Here is a 9,463-nt window from a genome sequence, read left to right on the forward strand (position 1 = left end):
TCACAGCCATGGCCTTGGTATCAGCATATAATAACAACTCAGGTGTTCAAAACCCAACATAGGGAATTATCTTGCTTCACGCATCAGTATTTGAGCGACCCACTGCACTCTTTGACCTTGCGACTGATGATAGACAGACATTCTCAGACATTCAGACAGTCTCTGCTCATACGTCCCACAATATTCTATATAGCCCTTCATTAAAGTCAAGGTGGTGGTTTGGAAATGCAGAAAGCAACTAGCTTGTTCAATGGTTCAACCAATGTGTTTGGATGTGAATATTTTTATGGCAGTAAAGGAAATCGAAGTAGTTACAGATGGACCAATGGTCATTCATTTTTACTTAACTTTTACTTAACTTGTAATAGAGGATGATGTGAAGCTAGTGGCAGATTGGGTATTCTGTTATGCAACCTGGTGTTACTTGCTTCTAAGCTCTCTGCTGTTCTTTCATGAAGTCAGTCTTCATAATTTTCCACATGAAGAACACAACATTCTGCTGTTGAATGTATAGTACAAATGAAGTCATCCAACCTTGGTGAAAAAGGCTGGCATCTTTTCCTTCAAAATGATTGGTGGCAAGAAGCCAAAACAAATCCTATCACACTTTGATGAACGCTCGCTAATGTCCTTGAATGATAACACTTTGACAAATCAGATAATCTAGGTTTTAGCAGGACTGAATGATAAGATTCAGGTGATGATTGATTAAAGCACAGAGTATTGTATCCAGCATCCAGAGTATTGTATCCAGCATATGAAGGATCTCCCAGATCGAACAACAGAACTTGAAGGGGTTGTTTTACGCACTGCTGGTTTGAATAAAACATCCATGCTGGGATTCGCACATGACGGGCAGCCCCATCGTGCATTCGTCAATTATATAATGTTTACCACCGAAGCCTGGTGAAACACTCACCTCTCATCGGTGTCTACAAAGCAAGCTGGAGACTTTATCTGGGGTTTGGTGAGAAGCGTGTGTGTGTGTGTGTTAGGTAGTATGTGTGTTAGGGGTGTCAACGCCACGAAGAGATCAAACATTTTTCTGGGATGTTATCAGCTGCCTCTATTTGCAGCAGTGCTAAGGAGAAGCACTGTCACACCAGGCAAGTCACACTTACAACTGAATACATAAAAATCATGGTTAAACTATGAGCTAAAGTCATCATAATGCAAACACTGATAGGGACACAAATGGATTACACTATCAGAGAAGCATTCATTTACAGGTTTTTCCCCTAATGGACCCTGACTGACAGAGCTTGAAATCATATATACAAAGGCTTTAAGCCACGAACATTCATGTCAATCTAAAATGTATGATAAAAGATATTCTGCAAATGAAATGGAAAGTGAAAATTGACTCAAAGTGTGCTTGAGCGATGTATTATATCCCTGCTAAATCACTGAATTAAAGGTGACCGAGATTCTTCCCACTTTGCCTCCCTTTCGTGTTTTTCTTTTTCACTGAGCCGCAGTTCATTACACAACAATAAACACTTTGTTTATGCCGATTACTGTGTAATTAAGAAGGACATATTGTTAGCAGTAGCCAGTGGCTGAAATCTCCAGGGGAGGACAACTGATTAATTGTTGACAAACCTAAGTCTAATTGCAGTTAACTGGTGGAAAAAAACAAAACAAAACAAAACAACAACAACACAGCCATTCAGGCGAAGTGAGGCTTGAAGCTGCATGTCTGCGTGGAGTGGACTTCCACCATGAAGGTCACCACTGTTGCCTCGACACTGACCAGGACATCTTTTGTCATGAAGTCAGTGCTGATATTGAACTACTCTCCCCCCCCCCCCCCCAAAAAAAGGAAATGGTAATTGCGTCTCACAATGTAACTTCCCTATCTAACAACCTTCAGAAAGCTCTAAAGTGAGAATGCAATTACTAATCAGTAAAAGCCGACTGAGTGAAGGTATGGCTCTTGAAACGACTGCTTTTTCCCCCAAGGCAGAAAGGGAATCCAGCCAAATATAATTGGCCACTACCACATTTCTGGTAAAATAAAGCAGCTATTTTTAGAAGCACAGGAATAAGGCCCAATTTCCTGAACTGGGCATGGAAAGCCGTCTCAACTGGAGTGAAACCGGCCACTGGACACAAGAGGAGCACACCAAAGCGAAGGCTACAGTATCTCAGAGGGGGGCCTTTTTAAGTCATGTATGAATATTCCGCTAACCCATCACCACCTTTCATTCCAACAGAAAGAAAAATCCACTCATGAGACTTCCAGACGTATACCTGCACAGTCCTGGAGTTTTTTTACTTTACTTTTTGACATCTGCATATTTCCTTTCAGAGAGTGACTCACTGCAACCATGAACATTCTCATCCAGTGAAGAGTTCAAAGGAAATGAGAACAGATTTCATTTTGTATTATTTTCATATAGATGGGACTGTAATATCCACATGCTGTGTGGTGCTGGGATGGAAAAGAAACAGGTGCAAACAGCTAACATGATTCAAAACTTACTAAATAGCATGCGGTATCTTATTTGTTTATTCTTTACAAGAAAGAAAGTTTAAAATATAATGTGGTGGCCTATTTCATGGCTTTACATTTTCTTTTATCTACCCAGCCTGTTTACAGTCTTATTGCTGATCTACACTGACCAGCTGCTGGCTGTGGCTTCATTTTCACTGCAGACATGAAAGTTATCAAAGTTCTCAACTAATTCCCCGTAAGAAAGTAAATGAGTATGTTTTTTGTAATACTATTTATTTAATGTTAAAGAAGAATAAGATGATGATGAAGAAGTAGAAGAAGAAAGCTGCTGCTGAACGTTGTTTTCATTTCTTGCGACCTAAGTAGGAAGGCAGATGAGAAAAAGCAAGGCTGATGGAAAGGTAACACACACCATCTCTGAGCCGTCACTCTGTAAGACAGGGAGCCTCAATCCATCACTCCTCACTCTTTGGCACCATCCTGCCTGCTCTGCTCCCCTCCTTCACTACTGATGAAAAATACTCAGACCAAAACACTGCATCTACTCCCTTTGAGTGTGTTTGCAGAATTATACCTCAAATCAATCTGACCTGGATTCAGTTGAATCTAAATGTCACTGCTGTCATAGAGAGGCGATGAAGGTTCTGGTTCTTTCTTTGCATGGAGCGTCATACTACAGGTATGTCATGTGTCTTTGAGATAACCTAATAAACCTCCAGGTAGGACCGATCCACTCTGTTGTTCTGAGATGACTGAGATCAATGTAAACCTTACTTCCATTGAGCAGGTCCCACCATCTATGCCAGCTTGGCACTGAGATGCACTGCAGAGCTTCCCAGAGTTTATAGCTATAATTTAACATCAAATGTCAGGATTTGCACATTGAAAGACAATTAAATCCTTGTTTACCCAAATGAGTCATTAACAATTCCGGAAAACATACACACACACCCACATACACACAAACACACAGTTTGAGTGTGAGAAGAGCTACAAATGGCCATTTTGTTTACAAAAAGGCTATTGTTGATAGTGTTTACCAGAGTCACAGTGATGAATTAAAAAAATGGACTTTGTACAGATTTATATCCTTCCTTTGTTACGCTCTCTGGCTGCTGTTTTCAGCTTTATCAGGCCTATTATAAAACTGACCGCTGCTATGCGATAGGCATCATGTAAGAAACATGCATCTGTGCCGACAAACAGGAGGAGCAGAGATCGAGAGGCAGAGACAAGTCACTAAGAGTGAGAAAGAGAGTCAGGCAGGCAAAATTTCTGCTGCCAGCTCTCGCTGACATTGATGGGAAAGACCTAAAGTTACCTCGAGCGCTTTGGGAAAAAAAACAAAAAACTTCAGCATCAGTGCATGAACAAAATCTGTCTTAAATTTAACAGTCAACAAAAACAAACCGACAAGGCAAAAAATGTCAGAAAAAACAAGAAAATGTGTTTCAGGCAATTTGTCAGCGTGGAAGATCAAAAACACCTTACTGTACTCAAGCTTCGGCATAATAGTAGGAGTTCTCAGCTGTGACAGATGCAGGTCCACAGAGTGCACCTTTTCTTTTCTTTATTTCTCTTACTGCAACACTCTCCTCCTTTCTGTAAGGCACCTAACCTTCTGCGGAGCAGCTCAGGTGTCTGTGCATGCAAACACATGAATATGAAGTAGGAGAAAAAAAATGTATAAACCCTGTCCATGGATAAATATAGGCAGATGGAAAATTGCCAAAATGAAACACCATAAAGCTGAGGCTCTCCTGTGAGTATTTAAAAACCTACAGACCATTTTCTCTCCCTCATTTCTAGGTAATGTCCTCTTAATCTGTGCAAAGCCCGGAAGAATCTCTCAGCACTATCCAGGTGATTAAACAGCGCTTCCACTGCTACAATGTGGTGGATCAGGCGGCCAATTTGGGAGCTGCAATTAATATTTCAGAGATGAGCTCCATGAAGGTGTGCACAAACCTCATGGAAAAAAACATACTGGGAATGTCCTGGATCAATGCACATAAACACTGATATCACAACAGGGTTGGAGGGGTGTTGATATGTTCATGTGAATCAATACTTCCTAAGCATCTCTGAGAATAGAAACATATATTAAATATCCAATTATATCCTTAAGAGATGAAATGTCCTTTCAAAGGGTGATTAAACTGTAAATTTGATACAAGAGGTAGTTTATGGTCATAATATGAGCTGAGGTCAAGTGAGTACAGCCAGACACAGAGGAAATAGCTCTTTCTGCTATACACCAACTCTGGATATATACCGGAGAGGTTAACTTCAGCTTTTAAATTAATTAAATTCAATTTAATTTACTTTAGTAATTTATTTAGTTAGGTGACTTCTAAGGTATTGCTTCCATGTTAAAACTAGACAGGTGCATTGTACGTAATCCCATGTTACCCAGGCTTACATTCTTTCATGCACTTAGTCATACGAAGTGACAACGGTAAGGTTCACCTTTCTCACCGCTGAATAGGAGACCACATCTGTGCAATCACCATGTTTATGCTCCGCCATACCTGAGTACGAAATTTGGTAAGTAAACTGATTGTGTTTCATATCAAACTTTTACAGTTATTGGATTAAATGGAGTGATATCTGAACAGACCCTTATAGCAAAAATGATCTGCATATGCTCCGTTCAAGCATTTCTCCAGTGAAAGCTAACATCATGACAAACAACAGAAGATGTATTTTCACCAAGGAAAGCTTGGTGAAACTGAGGGCTGATTTACAAAGTGCCAACACAGTAGCTATCAGACTACTACTAACAACAATGCTTAAGAAGTAAAGCTACTGCTAACCCTAAACCCTACCCAGATTTTTGCTTGGGTGTATTTCAACACTATTCTTACATAGGATTTTTTCCAAAGTGTGGTACGGTGGTGCAGTGGTTAGCACTGTTTCCTCATACCAAGAGGGTTCCAGGTTCGAATCCCGGTCTGGGCCCTTCTATGTGGAGTTTGCATGTTCTCCCTGTGCCTGCTTGGTTTTTCTCCAGGTTCTCCGGCTTCCTCCCACAATACCAAAAACATGCACATTAGGTTAACTGGCTACTCTATATTGCCCCTAGGTGTAAGCATGTGGATGCTTGTGTGTCAGCCCTGTGGTTGACTGGCGACCAGTCCAGGGTGTACCCTGCCTCTTGCCCGTGGTCGGTTGGGATGGGCTCCAGCCCCTCCGACGGATAAGTGGTGTAGAAAATGGATGGATGGATGGATTTTTTCCAAATAATAGTTTAATGTGAGGACCAAAATATGGAAATTACTTGAAATGTTGCAAAAAACAAATTCATCTTGTCCCGAAATAGCAACAGATGTGTTTTAACTCTTAGAAATAATCGATCTGGTCTTCCACCAAACAGTCTAAATGTTGCGGCCACAGTCGAATCAGCCTAATTTGATCTTTTCTTTTTTTATTCGGTACCCAGAAGACACAGGGAGAAAGATGCACTGGCCTCAGCCCTGCTGCAGCAAGCTTGCTTGGCTACTGATAACAGGGCTGGAGCTAAAGGCAGAGAATCCCATTACAAATAGCTTCATTAGGTCTGTCAGATTGTGCAGCTGAGGCGGTACATCTCGATTGACCCTGCACTGCCTCGGCTCCCCTAGGGGTCAGAGCATTGCCCCCTTCTGGAATAAAATACCACCGCTCTTTTCAAGGGGACTGTGTTGGAGCTCTTGCAACAAATGCACACACACACACACACACACACACACACACACACACACGGTCACAGTCGCACTACAAGAGGATAAATTTCTTTACACTCACCACCACCAACTAACTAAACTGAAAACTAAGGTTATCAAGATCACACTGTTGCACAAGAAATGAGGATCTATATGAATTAAGATAACATCAATACTACTTAAACAGTGTACATAACTGACAAAGTTAGCAGCTCTTCAAATAGCCATTGACTTAGTTCAGCAGTGACTGATAAAGACAATAATGTATACTGTGCATTAGGAACTCCTTTCAACCAACATGGATCTGAGTTTGACTTGACTTTGCATTGCACACAGTACCCCTCAGCATAGGTGGGAATCTTTATCTGATCGTCTGCAGTCTCTTCACTTCACCTTTTGGTATCGGCTCAGTTTGCTCAATGGAGGTTATAACAAAAGCTACTGTGCACAACTGAAAAAGAAAGTCGAGCTGTACCACGCGGTGGAAAAGCAAATTTACACCATCAAACATATTCAGCTTGTGGATTCTGTGTAGTTTGCAAAAATGTACTTTCAGAAATAAAAGTGTGGCTTCAAAGTGACCTTAATCAAGGTGTACCTTCACACATATTCTAACTAATTAAGAAAGTTGGCATCTTGTGCGTGCTTTTACTGACAATCTCACTGTGCTTAAACACACTCAGGGCAATTCAGAAATGTGATGGAATCAGTGTGTGAAAAGGACTTTTATTCTTCTATACAGAAAAAAGAAATAAAACTTGGGACTTCTTTTCAAACATGACTACAAAAACTAAAATTGCCACAATGTTTACAGATTACAGTGCACCTCTCAAAACAGCAAAAAAGATGATTACTTATTTTCTGTGTGTATGACAGGTATCCACTCCACAGTCAGGAGGAGGCTGGACAGCAGTACTCCATTAATTGGTTTATTCATGGCGACAGCAAGACTCAATCAAACAGTATCAAAGATATGTGAGAACAGCATAATCCAAATAAGCCGTTCACCAAAGTATGGCCAATAGCTGGCTTACTCTGTGTGTGTTAGAAAAGCTAACAGTTACCTGCAGATGCAGGAGGAGGAATATGAGAAATCCTATAGGAGGAGGAGGAGGTGGAGGAGAAGGAAATGAGCCGAGACATAAGTGGCATTGACTGAACTAGTGCATGCCTGCCCTCATTCATAAACAAGGATAATTGTGGATGATGCGTCTCAATGACGATGACCGATTCCGGCATGCGTCACAGCAACACCTGTGAAAAAATCTCTCTGATCATGCAAAACTGAAACAAAACAGCAGAAAACAAAGATAAAAAAATAAAATGAAACAAAGATTTATACCCAACAGGGATATAGTCTGTATTGACAGAATTGTAAGGAGGTCATTTGCCTCATTTGGACTCGGAAAGCCCTTTTTCAGTGCTTTGGCAATGTTTTACAAGAAACGTGAGTACACACACAATGCACGTTATTGATTAGTGAAAAAAGGGGCTTCTCTGTGGGATAGGTGGCAGTAAAAAAAAAAAGATCTAACAATGCAGAGATAACACATCATTCACGACTCTCAGTGCAGACTAATCCAATCACAAGGGCTGAATTACGCTCCTGATGAAGATAAAGTTCAAAGAGAGAATTTAAAATGGGATATCAGCTTTTATCGCTGTATCATATTTCAAATCAAACCCAAACAAAGATAGACATGCTGCATGCTTTCACAAACAGACAAATATACTGTGGAACATGAGATTGTACTGTACAATTCCTGACATAGAGTCAATAGCACATAGCTCTCTGACATGGCAATTACAGAAGTGTCTTGGAAAATTCAAAGTGATTCATCCTGATCAGAGCTGAAGCCCATATCTGGTATGACCTGATACTGTGAGGGTGGTTGAGAGTCAGCAGCTGTAGAGTTTCACAAAACAAAACACAAATTAGGCTCATATTTCAGCTGAGAAGGGGCGAGAGCGTGTTTTTTTAGACAGGAGGCCTCATTCTAATCACTTTGATCAAAGTGCTGACTGTTAAATCTGCAACAGACTGTGTAAATCCCAAATGTAAGTTGATACAAACAAAGAACTCCTAATTAGCATTAAGATCACAGAGGCTATGTGAAGCGACGGAGGTTGCACTTTTCTTTCAGCCTCTCAACGTCAGCCATGCAAAGTTGAATCTGGCATTCATAAGTCGCAGTTATGCAGACGCCCTCTCTTGTTTTCCACACTCAGGCATCTTATTTTGGGGCATCCTCCAGGGCACAACACCACACAGAGCAGTGTGGTGCATGACTCGAGATTACTGATGTGGAGTCTGGTTCATACAGGCTTCATCTCTCAGGGAGCTGCGAGGCGAGTTCATGCTGCATATGATCCCCAAAGTTGTCCCACTGAATCATACTGTTCTGCCCCTCTTACTGACAAAATATCTTAAAACACTGAGCCTCCACAATGCATTAAATCACAGATGTAAAATAGAAAGATGAGTCACTTTAACCACCAGGCACTATAAACATCATGAATTAGTCCAAGGGGCTTTACTGCTGCAGCTAATACTGATGTACAAAGACAGTAGCTCCTCACATTTGATTCAACAGAGGTATGCTGTAGACAATACACAGCTGTGTAAAGTCACTGTGTAAAGTAACTTCACTGCTTGTTTAATTACATAGTCTTTTTGCCCTAACCAGCTGCTCATTATTTGCGCATTTATGGGCTTCAGATAATTGGAACAAAGTGATTACTTTCAAATATGAGAAACGTTTTTCTGTTTTTCACTGCAATTTCAGGCAACTTCCTGTTGAACTATGGCCTATATTTCTTATGTGTGAGTTAATTTCTCTACTCCATGCTTTATTTTCATCTTACATGCTCTTTTAAGTGTTATGTCAAGCACTTTAAATTTCCTTTTGTATGAAATGTTCTGCATGAATAAATTTGTCTTGATTTGACTGTGGTGGTGAACTTGTACTTGGCACATAGGTAATTAGAGAACTTTCAGCATTTATGTGTTAAATATACATAAAGACATTTGACTACTGACCCCCATGGATCACTGCAGGTTAATCTTTGAGGCCTGTGAACATGAAATGCTATGTTGTTTTTTTTTTTTTGGTTGTGTTTTTTTTTGTGAGCAAATGAAGCAGTTTTTGATCAGAAATCACAGCCTGAGACTAGAGGAAATCTTGGCACCATGCAACTAGCAGTAGAAAATTGTGCCAGCCAAAGAAAGACCACTGTGTCAATATGAAACATAAAAAAGCCCCAGCCCCAAGCTCCTCTGTACACACTGTTCCCAGTTTAC

Source organism: Scatophagus argus, chromosome 4, assembly GCF_020382885.2.
Source record: "Scatophagus argus isolate fScaArg1 chromosome 4, fScaArg1.pri, whole genome shotgun sequence".
Classification (NCBI taxonomy): Eukaryota; Metazoa; Chordata; class Actinopteri; family Scatophagidae; genus Scatophagus; species Scatophagus argus.